The following is a 15890-nucleotide window of genomic DNA, read 5'->3' as shown; positions in this document are numbered from 1 at the left end:
TTTTTTGTGTCTCTATCTCCTTCAGTTCTGCTCTGATCTTAGTTATTTCTTGCCTTCTGCTAGCTTTTGAATTTGTTTGCTCTTGCTTCTCTAGTTATTTTCATTGTGATGTTAGGGTGTCAGTTTTAGATCTTTTCTGCTTTCTCTTGTGGGCATTTAGTGCTATAAATTTGCCTCTACACACTGCTTTAAATGTGTCCCAGAGATTCTAGTATGTTGTATCTTTGTTCTCATTGGTTTCAAAGAACATCTTTATTTCTGCCTTCATTTCATTATTTACCCAGTAGTCATTCAGGAGCAAGTTGTTCAGTTTCCATGTAGTTGTGCAGCTTTGAGTGAGTTTCTTAGTCCTGAGTTCTAATTTGATTGCACTGTGGTCTGAGAGACAGTTTGTTGTGATTTCTGTTCTTTTACGTTTGCTGAGGAGTGCTTTACTTCCAACTATGTGGTCAATTTTGGAATAAGTGTGATATGCTGAGAAGAATGTATATTCTTTTGATTTGGGGTGGAGAGTTCTGTAGATGTCTATTATGTCGGCTTGGTGCAGAGCTGAGTTCAAGTCCTGGATATCCTTGTTAACCTTCTGTCTCATTGATCTAATATTGACAGTGGGGTGTTAAAGTCTCCCATTATTATTGTGTGGAAGTCTTAAGTCTCTTTGTAGGTCTCTAAGGACTTGCTTTATGAATCTGGGTGCTCCTGTATTGGGTGCATATATATTTAGGGTAGTTAGCTCTTCCTGTTGAATTGATCCCTTTACCATTATGTAATGGCCTTCTTTGTCTCTTTTGATCTTTGTTGGTTTAAAGTCTGTTTTATCAGAGACTAGGATTGCAACCCCTGCTTTTTTTCTTTTGCTTTCCATTTGCTTGGTAGATTTTCCTCCATCCCTTTATTTTGAGCCTTTGGGTTCCTCTTCTCAAGGAGTCTCTTTGTGATATTCTCTGTATTTCCTGATTTGAATGTTGGCCTGCCTTCCTAGGTTGGGGAAGTTCTCCTGGATAATATCCTGCACAGTGTTTTTCAGCTTGGTTACGTTCTCCCCGTAACTTTCAGGTATACCAATGAAACGTAGATTTGGTCTTTTCACATAGTCCCATATTTCTTGGAGGCTTTGCTCGTTTCTTTTTACTCTTTTTTGTCTACACTTCTTTTCTCACTTCATTTCATTCATTTGATCTTCAATCACTGATACCCTTTCTTCCACTTGATCAAATCAGCTACTGAAGCTTGTGCATGAGTCATGTAGTTCTCATGCCATGATCTGCAGCTCCATCAGGTCATTTAAGGTCTTTTCTATACTGGTTATTCCAGTTAGCCATTCGTCTAATCTTTTTTCAGGGATTTTAGCTTCCTTGCGATGGGTTCGAACATCCTCCTTTAGCTTGGAGAAGTTTGTTATTACCAACTTTGAGAAGCCTACTTCTGTCAACTCATCAAAGTCATTCTCCATCCAGCTTTTTTCCGTTGCTGGCAAGGAGTTGCGATCCTTTAAAGGAGAAGAAGTGCTCTGGTTTTTAGGATTTTCAGCTTTTCTGCTCTGGTTTCTCACCATCTTTGTGGTTTATCTACCTTTGGTCTTTCATGATGGTGACCTACAAATGGGGTTTTGGTGTGGATGTCCTTTTTGTTGATGTTGATGCTATTCCTTTCTGTTTTGTAGTTTTCCTTCTGAGAGTCAGGTCCCTCAGCTCCAGATCTGTTGGAGTTTGCTGGAGTTCCACTCCAGACCCTGTTTGCCTGGGTATCACCAGCAGAGGCCGCAGAACAGCAAATATTGCAGAACAGCAAATATTGCTGCCTGATCCTTCCTCTGAAAGCTTCATCTCAGAGGGGCACCTGGCTGTATGAGGTGTCAGGTGACCCCTACTGGGAGGTGTCTGCCAGTTAGACTACACGGGGGTCAGGGACCCACTTGAGGAGGCAGTCTGTCCGTTTTCAGAGCTCAGACACCGTACTGGGAGAACCAATGCTCTCTTCAGAGCTGTCAGACAGGGATGTTTAAGTCTGTAGAAGTTTCTGCTGCCTTTTGTTCAGCTGTGCTCTGCCCCCAGAGATGGAGTCTATAGAGGCAGGCAGGCCTCATTGAGCTATGGTGGGCTCCACCCAGTTTGAGCTTCCCGGCTGCTTTGTTTACCTACTCAAGCCTCAGCAATGGCAGACGCCCCTCCCTCAACTAAGCTGCGGCCTTGCAGCTCGATCTCTGACTGCTGCACAGCAGTGAGCAAGGCTCTGTGGGAGTGGGACCCACTGATCTTGGCATGGGATAAAATCTCCTGGTGTGCCGTTCGCTAAGACCGTTGGAAAAGTGCCGTATTAGGGTGGGAGTGTCCCGATTTTCCAGCTACAGTCTATCATGGCTTCCTTTGGCTAGGAAAGGGAATTCCCCAATCCCTTGAGCTTCCTGTGTGAGGTGACACCCTGGCCTGCTTTGGCTCACCCTCTGTGGGCTGCATCCACTGTCTACCCAGTCCCAGTGAGATGAACCAGGCACCTCAGCTGGAAATGCAGAAATCACCTATCTTCTGTGTTGATCACGCTGGGAGCTGCAGACTGGAGCTGTTCCTGTTCGGCCATCTTGGAACCCTACCGCATGTTTGAGTTGAGGCTTTTTTTGAGGAAACATTAGGCATTTGATGTGGGGGTGACCACCTGGTTCACATAGGGTTCTCCTCTGCACTTGGCTCAAATGAGATCTCAGCCGACCCTGAAGTCAGGGAAAGGCTGAACCCATCTCCTGTATTACTCCCTGGTTTCCTTCCAGAGAAAAACTCCTATTCTCTGTTGTCATCTTTGAAGTCCTGGTGGGGAAGGCAGCAGGTCTTCTGGAGCTCCTCTTTAAACAGACTTAGGCAGAGGAGAGGCCTCCACCCCGCCTTGGCATGCACAAACCTATTAGCACTCTGGTGCCCTGCCAAGGTGGTTTTTTTGGGTCCAAACGTGACTGCACATGATCCCATTCTTTCTGGCAGTGAAGCCCAGCAGGATTGACTTGGGCAGGAGCCTAGTTGGTGGTGTGTTTGAACATGGAGAGCACCCTTGAAAAAGAATGTTTTCCAGGAAAGGTGTAGCAGTAAAAAGGACATTTCCCAGCGAGATAGGCTCTGGATCAGTCACAGGAGGTCCTTGTTGGAATCTTTCAATGAGCAAGCGTGCATGGAGCATCTGCTTCTGCTTGTGATGAGAGTGAGAGCGGGAAGGTGGTGGGTGAGGGAAGACCAGCCCTGGAGAAACTGGTAGGAGGGGAGCTCAGGCGGAACAAAGCCAGTGCTGCAACTCAGAGGCCAGCCAGGTGTTCCAAGCACAGAGAAAGGGCTGGCAAGACTCTGGGTGGCGGGGGGATGGCGTGGACATGCAGGTGATATTTGAGCTGTACCTGGAGGATGACTAATTTTCAGAGTGACAGAGAGGGTTTCAGGTTGAGGGAAGAGAAAGAGCAAAGGTGTGAAGTTGAGTGGTGTGTTTGGGAATGGTGAATTTTTTAGAAACCTGGGACTTCTGAGGGGTGAGGCCGGAGATAGGGGAAGGAGGTGCTTAGGGGGACTTCAGCACGCTAAGGGTTTGAGAGTGGTTCTTGGCACGTTATCTTAAACTTTTAAAACATTTCATTGTGGACTGGGCTGTAAATCTGTTAGCGTCACATAAAGAGAACACCTGAGATAGTGGTGGTAAACCGGGTGCATCTAGTACCTTGCTTAAGAGCAGGTGCTTCTCAGTTGATGTCCTGCCTCAGCTTGGACAGTGAGCATCTGAGGAAGGAATGAATTCTCTTGTTTTTGCCAATCCCCTGGTCACTCTGCTTTTACTGGGCTTGACAGTATGTACATGTGATGTCTTTTTCTCCATTACTGCTGCTTTGGAATTTTCAGGGACATCAGAGCTGGTGTTTATAAACTCTGTGCCTCTTGTCTCATAGGGAAGAGTGCTGACAGGTTTTCTTTTTTCCAGTTCTCTTGCCGGCTTTCTATGGTCAACTTGTTTGGAGGAACTTATGGGCACCCCTGAGTGAGGGAGACAACCACTCTCTGTTGCAAGCAAGTGGCGTGTGGAGTGAGGAGAGTTGAGACCAGGGATGTGCTCATAGGGAATCCATGCTTTGACAGGCCAGGTATTCAAGATATGTTATTCTTGGAAAATTTTGAGGGCTTTGAAAGTAAATCAGATTTCTTCAGAGAAACTTAAATCGTTATCTTACTATGTTAAAGCACTCTTACTAATAACATGCGTGCTTTAGTACGCTCTTTTGAAGCTTTTCTAAGATTATTGACTTGTGCCCATTTTAGAATGCTGGGTCCCTTTGTTATGGTGTCTAGAGCAGTACTTTTCCATTGAAAACATTTAATATATGTTGACTGAATGGCTTACTATCTATTTACAGTTTAAGTACAATTGTCAGACGTGTAACTGATAAAATTTTCACATTTTTAATAAAGTCAGACTGGCTGTGTAATCTGTATCATTTTCATTCTCCTACCCCTCACTCCCCATGAAAACTTCGTAAAGTTTAATGACAAGGCTCCTTATAGCTCCTAGAAGACAGACAAATAAGGGAACGTTTACAGGCTGCCTTACCTCAAATGCTCTTCATACATTGGCTTTTTAGGGTCATGTCAGTTAAAGCTGGCATAGGCTCTGCCTCATGCCCGTTCTGCAGACTATTATTCTGAGTTGTCATCCCTCTTCTTCCCCTGGGTTTCAAGGAGGATTTTCTAGTTGTGTGTGGCTTTGGGAACTTGAGGAAACTTGCTAACCATGTGCTGAGATCTCCCTGTACTGTAGTCTTATGTGTAAGTTGTGAAACAGAAATGCCTACTTTAATGCCAGGAATGATGGCTCTCGCCAGTAATCCGAGCACTTTGGGAGGTTGAGGTGGAAGGATCACTTGAGTCCAGCCTGGGCAACACAGTGAGACTTCATCTCTACCAAACCAAACAGAACAAAACAAAAATGGCTGGGTTATGGTGGCATGCACCTGTAGTCCCAGCTACTCAGGAGGCTGAGGTAGGAGGATCGCTTGAGCCCAGGAGATTGAGGCTACAGTGAGCTCTGATGGCGCCACTGTACTCCAGCCTGGGAGACAGCATGAAACCCTGTCTTAAAACTATTTCAAGAGGTTTGGTGAGGCTGGAGGCCCCTAATGTATATGATCTTTGTTCTAGTCATCTTTTTATTTGCATTCTGTCTCCATTGTGTAGAATGTAGTAGGATTCAGATATTCCCTCCTTTAAGAAAGAGAATTGGCTGAGAATGGCGTCTCCAATCCCATCTTAAGTGAGCACAGCTTGGAAGACTGTGGCCATTTATGCCCAGCCTTGCACAGTGGAGGCAGCGAGCAGGAGTCCCGAAGACATCCAGGACCAAATGACTGACTGGGGGCGTTAAAGACACTGACCCGGCTTCCTTCTCTGTGGGTGTTGGAAATACTGCTCCAAGGGAATGGGAGTCAAGGTTAAAGGAGCTTCCAAATTGCTGTGAGTTCTTGAAATGTCTGAGATGTGCCCGTTGTACTCGGCCATCTGTTTTGTGTGACTTGCCAGCAGGATTTCATTTTCTGCAGTCACTTCTTCTGCCACACCCTGCTATCCATGAGGAATGCAGTGGCCACATTGCTCCCCAGAACTTTAGGGGATCCTGCCAAAAGGCAGAGCTTCTCCACAGGGGCAGGGCAGAAGAGTACTTACCGCAATTCCTGTGAAGCTTTAAAAATTAGGATACTGGGACTCACTTGAGGTGTGTTGAACTAGAATTTGGGGGAGGAGGAGTCCCTGCTATGTTGTTGTTGTGTTTTTAAAGCTCCACAAGAGGTGATAGTGTATATCATGAAGTAAGATAGCCACATACGGGCCAGGCACGGTGGCTCACACCTGTAATCCTAGCACTTTGAGAGGCTGAGGCGGGCAGATTGCCTGAGCTCAGGAGTTTAAGACCAGCCTGGGCAACATGGTGAAACCCTGTCTGTACTAAAAATACAAAAAAATTAGTCAGGCATAGTGGCACATGCCTGTAGTCCCAGCTACTCGGGAGGCTGAGGCATGAGAATTGCCTGAACTCGGGAGGCGGAGATTGCAGTGTGCTGAGATTGTACCACTGCACTCCAACCTGGGCAACAGAGTGAGATTCTGTCTCATAAATAAATAAAATTAAGATAGCCACATATGATAAAGAGTTTAAAGGATACATAAAATTAGTTACCAGAAGATCTGAAGAAATTGCCGGCTTAAATTCAGTGATGCATACAAAGAGTGAGTAGTAGTTTTAGAGGAACATATTTCAGAAGCTTCAGATCTTCGAATTTTTTTGCTGTATATTAATGACAATTCTATAATAGTCATTAATATTTGAGATATTTAACTTTTGAAAAATATTTGTGTGCGGAATAAACTTAAAAACCTCTTTCTTAGCCAAGCAGATGTTTAGGGGAACTTTTTTGAATTCCACTGACCTGTTTAACCAGTTGACACTGCCAACCCAAACATTCTGTTGTGCCATAATTCATATTGTAAAATCATTTTATATTTTTCACTTAAAATTGCATGCGATAGCGTTTTCTATTCTAACGTGACAAAGAACAAGAAAAATGACATGGAAGAGGAATTTACTAAATTCAACAAGAGTTTAGGCTTACTGAGAAATCCAGGTGGAAATCTACTTAAATGGAATTTTACAAGAGATTTGCATATTGAAACCAAGCCTTTCTTCTTGTGGTAACACGTTTCTCAAAGTAACATTGAAATAGCAATTTAAGTGTATTGGCCGTAGAGATTTATCAGAAAGGAAATTTATTTAGAAAGTTGTTTCCCCCCACCTTTAGTTTTTGTTTGGCAGAGAATTCACTAATTTTTCTCCTTACCTGGGACCAACTTTAGAAAGTAGATAGGAACTTAATAGCAAAGATCATGTTAAATGGTTTTGTGGTTTTAGACTGCATCTTTCTTTTGCAAATTCCTTTTCTGTGAAAGAAAACCTTGCAACCCATTGCTATTTGACATTTTATTAATTTGGTGGGTTTGAGGGAGAATGGTGAGTTTCAGTTTTGAAGTTAAAGAATTTTACAATTTAGGAGGGACTGACCCTACAGATGGCCTATCTCCTGGTTTCCTTGGCCTCAATGGAAATTGCCCTTGTTGATGTTCCAGATGGCCTCTGATCATTGAACCCTGTTGTCACTTGTTAGTCCTTGACATGACTTTTCCCGTAGTATTGGATTCTACAGATCACTCCTCATCAAAGCTTTCTCTTCTGGGTTCCTATGCACCATTCTTTTCTCTTTTTCTTGAGATAGGGTCTGGCTTTGTCACCCAGGCTGGAGTGCAGCAGCACAATCTCGGCTCACTGCAACCTCTGCCTCCTTGGGCTCAAGCGACACTCCCACCTCAGCTGATCAAATAGCTAGGAGTACAGGCGTTAGCCACCAGACCTGGCTAATTTTTTTTTTGTATTTTTTATGGAAACAGGTTTTCACCATGTTACTCAGGCTGGTCTCAAAACTCCTGAGTTCCAGCGATCCACCTGCCTCGGCCTCCCCAAAATGCTGAGATTACAGGCATGAGCCATGGTGCCCGGCCCCTTTGCACCATACTTGACTGCTTTGTTTTTGCTTCTTTAATTTCCTCTTAGGTCCTGCTGTATCTGCGCTTATGTTCCTGGTTCATCCTTGGTGGTTTTCTTTTAGTCTGCTCAGCCTTTCTGGGGGAGACCTCAATAATTCTGTGGCTTCAGCCACCACCCACACTTCAATGGACCCCCCAGGTCTCTCTGAATTCATCCTCCTCTTAGACAATCTTTTGGATATTTCTGCTTGGATGACTCATAGGTACTTTTAACTCAGGATATCCAAACTGAACTCATTTCCCCCCCAGTTATTGCCTGCTTCCTGCTCCCCACTCCAAACCACTCACCCCATGCTTGTCTGCTTTTCCCATTTTGGTCATTGGCACTACTTTCTACCCTGTCACTCAAGCCAGAAAATTTGTGACTCATCCTTCAGCCCTCCCTCAGCCCCATTTTAAAATTGCTGATTACATTTTATCTTAATTTCCTAAATAAAGAAGGAAAAGGCAAACTTAAGTCATTCCACTGTGAAAGGAAAATATCTTGGGCCCCCAAATCACTAAAGCTAAAAGAAAATTCAAGCTGGGAACTACTTAGGGCAAACCTGCCTCTCATTCTATTCAAAGTAATCCCTCTGCTCACTGAGATAAATGCACATCTGATTGCCTCCTTTGGAAAAGCTAATCAGAAACTCAAAAGAATGCAACCATTGGTCTCCCACCTACCCGTGACCTGGCAGCCCCCTCCCCATTTCCAGTTGTCCTGCCTTTCCAGACCGAACCAATGTTCATTTTACATGTACTGATTGATGTCTCCTGTCTCCCTGAAATGTGTAAAACCAAGCTGTGCTCTGACCACTTTGGGCACATGTCATCAGGACCTCCTGAGGCTGTTTGAAGGGTGTGCATCCTCAACCTTGGCAGAATAAACTTTCTAAATTAACTGAGACCTGTCTCCTTCACTCCACTAACATTTAATTGTAAATGTTTAAAACTTATCACTGGGCCTATATAAACAGGTGTAATAATACAACACATTAGTGACCATTTCTGTAATACACATTTCATGCTAGATATAGTCCTACAAACTTGTCATGTTTTATTTCTGATTTTTCACAGCTATTCTGAGGTATGTCATCTCTGTTACAAGTGAGGAATCTAGGGTCAGAGAGCTTACATCCAGGCCCAGGGGCACAGGGCCAGGAAAGCATGGTATAGTTGGGATTTAGACCACACGGGCTGGTGTTGGTTGACCTGACCCCAACACCTTTGCCTTTGGTATCATGCCACCTTGTTTTGAGTTGTTTCCATAACGCCACAGCACTGTTGTAGGTATCTGGCAAGCAGATTGACTTTGGGTAGCAATAACTGGTCTTGTTCATATCTGAATCTGTTAATGTATACTTTTTCTTATAATCAGTGGTAAAGACATGACTCTTGATGGTCCATGTCATCTGTGGCTTCATCTAGATACCAGTCCTGGCTCTTCCATGAACTGTCTATTAGCTGGGTTGCCTGAGACAAGGACAGTAGGATCATACTGCTTGCCCTCTCAGAGTTTTTATGAGAAGGAAATGGATTGCTGTACAGGAAAGTGCTTTCAAATTCAGGGCATTTTTGAAAAGTTGTGTTCAATTGTGGGACTTGATCATTTGCTGACTTATACAAGCCCTCTTTTTTAATAAATGATAATGTGAACATAGAAATTCTCCTGGATTTCTGCTGTTGATGCTGATCGTTCTTGCACAGGCAGAAAAGGCAAGAAACAACCTTGTTTTTATAGCACATATAGACCTAAATTTTATTAGTCCTTAGTAAAACTAGTTTAGAACAGGTAAGGACATGATCTACAAAAATCATACAGAACCTTTTTGGGTATAGGCGGGTGAAGGAAAGCAGAGTCTACTGAAGTTGTTTTTTGTAGAGATGGGCTCTTGCTATGTTGCCCAGGCTGGTCTTGAACTCTTGGCCTCAAGTCATTCTCCCACCTTGGCCTCCCAAAGTGCCGGGATTACAGGCATGAGCCACCACAATTGGCCCTCTTTATTCTGTTAAATTGCTCTTGGGAGCATGGATGGACTTTTGTGCTGTACCACAGTGAACTGTAAATTGAGACCTGGCTATTCTGTATTTTGTTTCCTCATAGGTCCCTCCTTTGGCCCTGTTCTGAAAAGGAAATGCTCCTTTTTCTTCATAGGTCTCCCTCTTCCATCATATTTGGTTTTTAAAGTGTGTCTAAGGAGAGGGCCCTTTTAATACATATATAAACCCAATCTACTGTGGAATTTAGAAATTGTGTAACTTTCAAAGTCTTGGGTTTTTTTTTTTTTTTTTTTTTTTAAATGAAATTGCCCTGTAAATTTGGGGACAGTGCTGTGTATTTTGCAGAGTTGTTTTGACTGAACTTGACAGACTATGGAGCACAGTAGGTCCTTGGCAGGTGGTAGCCCTTCCCATCCAAACTTACTTATCAGAGGCCTAAATGTTCAGATTTTAAAAGGGTTACACTGGTTTATGTTAAGATTCAAGAAGAATTTCTGTAAGTGTTGAGAAAGGGAGGGAGGAGAGTGTATGATAGCAGTGGTTCCTGGGAGTGTGCACCATCAGGGACTGCTTCATCAGCAGCAGGAGAGCTGTACCCCAGACCTAAAGAACCGAATTCCAGGGTGGGGTCCAGCAGCCTGCCTCTTAACAAGTCCCCCGGGTAACTCTGTTACACTTAACTGGCCTAACGTTACAGATTTCAGCCTGAAGTCCACCGGAGGGATAGTGAGGACCTCCCCAGAATGGTGGAAGCAAATGGAGGGGAGCTGGGACTGGTGAGACAGAGCCCTCTTTGGCTGTCTACCAGACAAGGAAGGGAGGCCATGAGAAGGAGGAGGGGCTTTAAGTTTGGTGAACTAAAAAGGATGGTGCTTTATCAGCAGGAACCTGGACCCAGACTAGTGAGTGGGTTTTGGAAGTAGGGAGAGGAAGATGGGTTTAGTTTTGGACATGTTGAGGTATGTGTAGCCAGGGTTGATGACAGCAAGTTGGAAATAAAGTTGTGTAACTGTAGCACAGATAAAGAATGGAGAAACAGATATGTGACTTGCCTACATAGAGGCAGCAGTTGAAGTGAGTATTCTGGCCATTTTTCCAAGGGTGATAGCACAGAGAAACGAGAGCCAAGAATAGACTGATGTGGGATTGGGTGCTTGGGAGTACAGCATTTGTTTCTCTTTCAGAAGAATAAGTGAAAATGCTTAGGAATACATAGTGACATATTTTTTTGTTTAAGAGCCTCACTCTGTTGCCTAGGCGCAAGTGCAGTGGCATGATGAGAGCTCATTGCAGCCTCGAACACCTGGGCTCAGATGATGGTCCCACCTCAGTCCCCCAAAGTGCTATGACTACAGGCATATGCCACCTCACCCAGCTAATTAATTTTTTTTTTTTTTTTTTGTAGAAACAAAGTCTCACTGCTGGTCTCAAATTCCTGGACTCAAGTGATCCTCCTACCTTGGCCTCCCAAAGTGTTGATTACAGGTGTGAGCCACCACACCCAGCCTGTGATACCGTTTTAAATTAAACCAGGTTATCGGAACAGCATTGCAGTTTTGCCATTTACCTTTAGGCCCCATGCTGTGTAACAGAGACTTGTTCTTGGATGTTATTTTATCTGGAAATCCAAGGCTTAGGGTGCCAAGGCATGGTTTTAGTGCCTGTCTTTCCTCCAGAGGAAGAAGTGGAATGAGGTGTTAAGAGCTAAGGTGTGACCTTAGAGCAGGCTACTGAGATTCTCTAGGTCTCAATTTCCTTATCTGTCGAAAGAGGATAGTTATAGTTCCCACCTGGTGGTTGTGAGGACTAAACAGGAGGATGTCTGAAATAAGTATCTCTACTTCTGCCATTGCTTTTGTGGTTGGTTGCTGGATTTGTGAAGTAAAGGCCGTCCGTTTGTATTAATAAATCTTCCATTTGTATTGATTTACAATATCAATGAGAATATAAAAAGTGATGTCAGTTGGAGATGAATGCAGTTTTATTTTTAGTGAATTATCAGTACATTGAAATATGGGCTTTATTAGGTTTGTGAGAAGGCAAAAGAGTTGGTTTGAGAAGTTTTACAGCATAAAAACAAGAATCAGATATTTTAAAAATTATTTTATATCCAGCTTTGTTGCAGACTCACATATTTTGCTGTACCAGGAAGATGTTTTGCTGAGACCATGAAAACTTAGTACATCTGTGCAACATCTTCATTATATCTAGAACAATTTTACATTCACTGTCTCTAATTCAAAGCCATTCAAGAAACATGTGTCTTGTTTTCCACTGGGTTCTAATTGGGCTGTTTTTCCTTAGTGGGAGACATTTGGACCACACACTTACATTTAGGAAATAACTTGGTAACTGGGCTACATGTGCAAGAGTGTATAAAGAATGGTCTCAGTGTGGAAAAAGCAGCTTCTGCAACTCCCTTTTCCTCCCCAAGAAAAGTAAGCTGTGTGTATGTGTGTGTGCATGTGTTTTCTGTGCTGCTTCACAATAGTGAATTTTGTTCTTTAGGTCTGAGAGATGTTTCATACTGTCTGTGTTAATAGAAGTGGTGACAGAATCAGTGATCAGAGGTTTCATTGCAGAGTTACTAAGAGCTTTAATTGAACCTTTCACTGGGTTTTAGAGGAAAAACATCTGATGTTCATACATGGCATGTAACATACCTTCAAGTATAAGGCTTGAAAACTTCATAGGTTTGATTAGTTTTATGGGATCCCTACAAGTAACATGTCATCTCCACCCATAGGAATTAACTCTAATTCCAAATTTAGTTGAAGTGGTGTTCTCTCTCTCTCTCTCTCTCTCTCTTTCTCTCTCTGTGTGTGTGTGTGTGTGTGTGTGTGTGTGTGTTAGCTTGCTGTTGGGTTGGGTTTGAATGCTTTCAGTTTAGTTGAGAACTACCACCCCAGCTCTTCCAGAACTGCACGAGGCTTGCACCATTCTGGGAAGTTTGGCTGCTGCCACAGCTGAAATACTGAGCCAGACTTAGGTTATTTTATTAGTCTAGAAAGAGTATTGCGCTCTTGCAGCTGTTCCTAACCATGAAAACAAAAACCATCTCGGTTACCCAGGATCCATGAGAAATTGGCAATGGCCCAGTTTACGTCCATGTATTTTGGACTCTGAATTATATTTATCTTCCTACGGGCATCCCCTGATTTAGGGCATGCAGCTGGGGAATGACCTGTGACTGTATGAGGCAGTGGGGGCGGGAGAGGCCAAGCCTTGGGTACCACATTCACTAGGAAGCCTGATCCAGTTAACCAAAACACTGCAGTTTCCAGAGTACAAGTACTTTCAGAAAGAGTGAGGAGAGCACCAAGAAAACAGTACAACCAACAGCATGTATTACAAACACCTGTCTCAAATATGAAGTGTGGCGTTTTGTTTTTGTACATGGTCTCTCACAGTAAATTTCTGGAGTCTTTTTCCTGTCATGCCAGGCCTGGTTTTTGTAGATAGTAATTTGGTGGCGATGGACTTTCTTGATAAATAGGGCTTTTACAGACTATCTGAAAATGAATCATGGGACTTGCCTTTAATTGCTAGCGTGTATGTGACATACTCCCTCCTGCTAATGTGTGCCAGTCAGTAGGTTACTGTTTAATTTTCTGAATTTTAATGGGATGATGCAGTAAGAAGGCGCTCCCCAGAAGTGGGCCCCTCAATCTTGGACTTCCCAGCTTCCAGAACTGTGAGCCAAACAGAAGTTTATAAACACATTTCTATTGTTTATAAATTACCCTCTCCATGATATTCTATGACAACAGTACAGTACAAAATGGACTCAGACAAGGGATCTGTAAACTTGGATGGGTGGAGAAAAACTTAACTGTATTTTCACTAACCTCTAGCCAAAATATAGCCATTGCTCCAATCATGAAAGTGGGCGACCAACCACGTAAGATCAACAGGACATGTAACTTTATCACATGGAAATTAACTGATTTTTGTATCACGTTGTGGAAATAATTTACAATACATTTATGCCCATCACTGCTTTAAAAACTGCAGTAGTTATAAAACCTGCTGCTGTGTCTTCTTTATGCGTTAAGCACGCTTTGGTATATCAGGTTTGCTTTTTAAACATTTTGCTATCTGTGTTTCAATATAATTAGGTTTCTTTGTAATAAGACTTTCTACTTAAAAATCATTCAAAAACACTCTGAAGGTACAGATTGCTAAAGCCATCCATGGCACTTAAAAGGTTATAGATTCGTGCCTTGGATATGGCACCCTTGTGTCTTTCTCATCTTTGTTTGAGACTAGATTTGTTAACTTTTTTTTTTTTTTTTTTTAAAGTCTTAACATATTTTTTTTTTTTTTTTTTTAAAGTCTTAACATACTTGGCCTTTGTTTTCTAGCATGACTTGTCTGTGACTTTTATCATCTGGAGCTCTGGTATTCCCCTTTTGGGGCTGTTGGAGTTAATTAAAAAATTAAGCCTTCAAGTCCAACAGAGCTTAAAGGAAAAAAAAAAAAAAGAGAGAGAGAGAGAAAAAAATAAAGCCATTGTCCATGCCCATATGCCCTTTCTCACAGGCTTCTGTGAGACTGCTTACTGCAACGAAATGTTTATGGCCAAGAATGGTTTCCTTTACAAATTCCAGAGGAGAGCACAGTGATGCATATGCTGATATCATTGCTTTAGCTATGGGAAGAGATGATGCTGTGTGGCTTGTATGAATTTGATTCAGCTCTCCACTGCAGTATCACTGCAGGCATATCTTGGTTAATTTTGAACTTGATATCCAAGGTTAAAACCTCACTAAATTTATTAGACTGTATAAAATTGCCCAGAGAAAGACATGGAGATCATTAGGCCGTTTCTCACTGCATCCTGTCACCGTGTAACAAGCTTTATGCAATTTATTCACAAGAAATGAGGCAGTTTTCTGAGTTTTTCTTGAATACCATGGTTGCTGAGTTCTGGGTAAGTGTTAGGAATAGGAGCAGCCTTACTTGTATGACACAAAGGTGTCTGTCTCCCCAAATCCTCCACATTGGCATTCTAGCCAACTCCCAGGGTTCTCCCCCTGGGGGCTAAGGAACTCAAGAGCTTGCCCATTTTGGCGTGTGTTCTGTTGCATGGTACCTCCAGGTCACACGCGGACGACATTGTAGTTTGAAATAACTGATTACTCGGGGACTGTACTGTAGAGGTCTCTCAATGGAGGCAGGTTTTTTTTTTTTTTTTTTTTTTTTTTTTTCCAGGATAGATTTGCAGCATGGGATGCTGCTCTAGGAGTGAAGTGTGTGTGAGCATGTGTATGTTTGGCCAAAGCCAATTTATTTTTTTCCACCTGTTGAGCAGCTTTGCCTTTGTTTGACTCTCACCACTCCCTGGGGGCTGGTCTCTCTCCTTTTCAACTGAAAGGGGAGGCCTACTAGACTGACTGCATGGTCAGTCTGGGGGTCCAGACTGCCTGGATGCACCCTGAGCTGTGTGACCTTGGGCAGGTCACTAGCTTGTCTGTGCCTCTGTGGAATGGAGATTAACAGTACCTTCCTCAGATGGTGGTTGTAAGGATTTAATGAGTACATGCATGCTAAGTGCTTAGAACAGGGCCAGGCATATGGTTAGTGGTAAATAAGGGTTGCTGGCTGCACATTAGAATCACCTGGTGGAGTTTTAAAACCCTGCATGGGTATTGAGAACTCCAATCCAAATGAAATTAGGGCCTGGGGAGGTTATAACCTTGTTCAGCAAGTCATTGCACGTCACTAATGAGTGGAGGAGTTTTTTTTGATGTCTTATGTTCTGGGCATTAAGTGAAAGATCCATCTGTCAGCTACATGAGCAAGAGATCGTTCTGTGATGAATAGCTGCCTTTCACAGGCATCTTTGAGGCTGTCTGACCCTTCACTTTGAGGCCAGATCTAGTGCAATTTAAAAATGTTAATTTCCTTAGGTTTATAATACCAGATTTCATTCAGCTGGCACTGATTGATTGAGTGCCTTTTAACACTTTTTGAAAATGTCTTCAAGGTCTCTTCTCTTTCTGTAGTAAAAGCTTATCACCCATATAGTGACCTCCTCTGAGGGGTTCCTTTTTCATCTGTGATGATGGTTTATTATGTACTGTGATTACAGTGGTCTTAGGAACAAGAAAGTTTCCCCTTAAAAATTATAATGCCTACAGGTGGAAGAGACCTGAAATGATCCAGTCCAACAGGAAAGGGAACAGTATTCTTGGTGAAATAACAACGTGTCCAGAATCACTTTGTATACATAATGCCTCTACCTGTATTCTGAGAGTTGTAATTGCACATCAGGAAGGTGGGCAGTGTAAGTTG

At 42.9% G+C, this 15890-nt stretch overlaps 1 protein-coding gene across 2 annotated transcripts in view; it reads left to right on the top strand.

Annotated features, from left to right (window-relative positions):
* Positions 1 to 15890, top strand: part of TANC1 (tetratricopeptide repeat, ankyrin repeat and coiled-coil containing 1) — a 287746-nt gene that overhangs the window by 93009 nt on the left and 178847 nt on the right. The gene's annotated exons all lie outside the window — the stretch shown is intronic.

The sequence above is a fragment of the Mandrillus leucophaeus genome, unplaced genomic scaffold (genome assembly GCF_000951045.1).
Source record: "Mandrillus leucophaeus isolate KB7577 unplaced genomic scaffold, Mleu.le_1.0 Scaffold110, whole genome shotgun sequence".
NCBI classification, from domain to species: domain Eukaryota; kingdom Metazoa; phylum Chordata; class Mammalia; order Primates; family Cercopithecidae; genus Mandrillus; species Mandrillus leucophaeus.
This window is presented reverse-complemented; position numbering and strand designations above follow the sequence as displayed.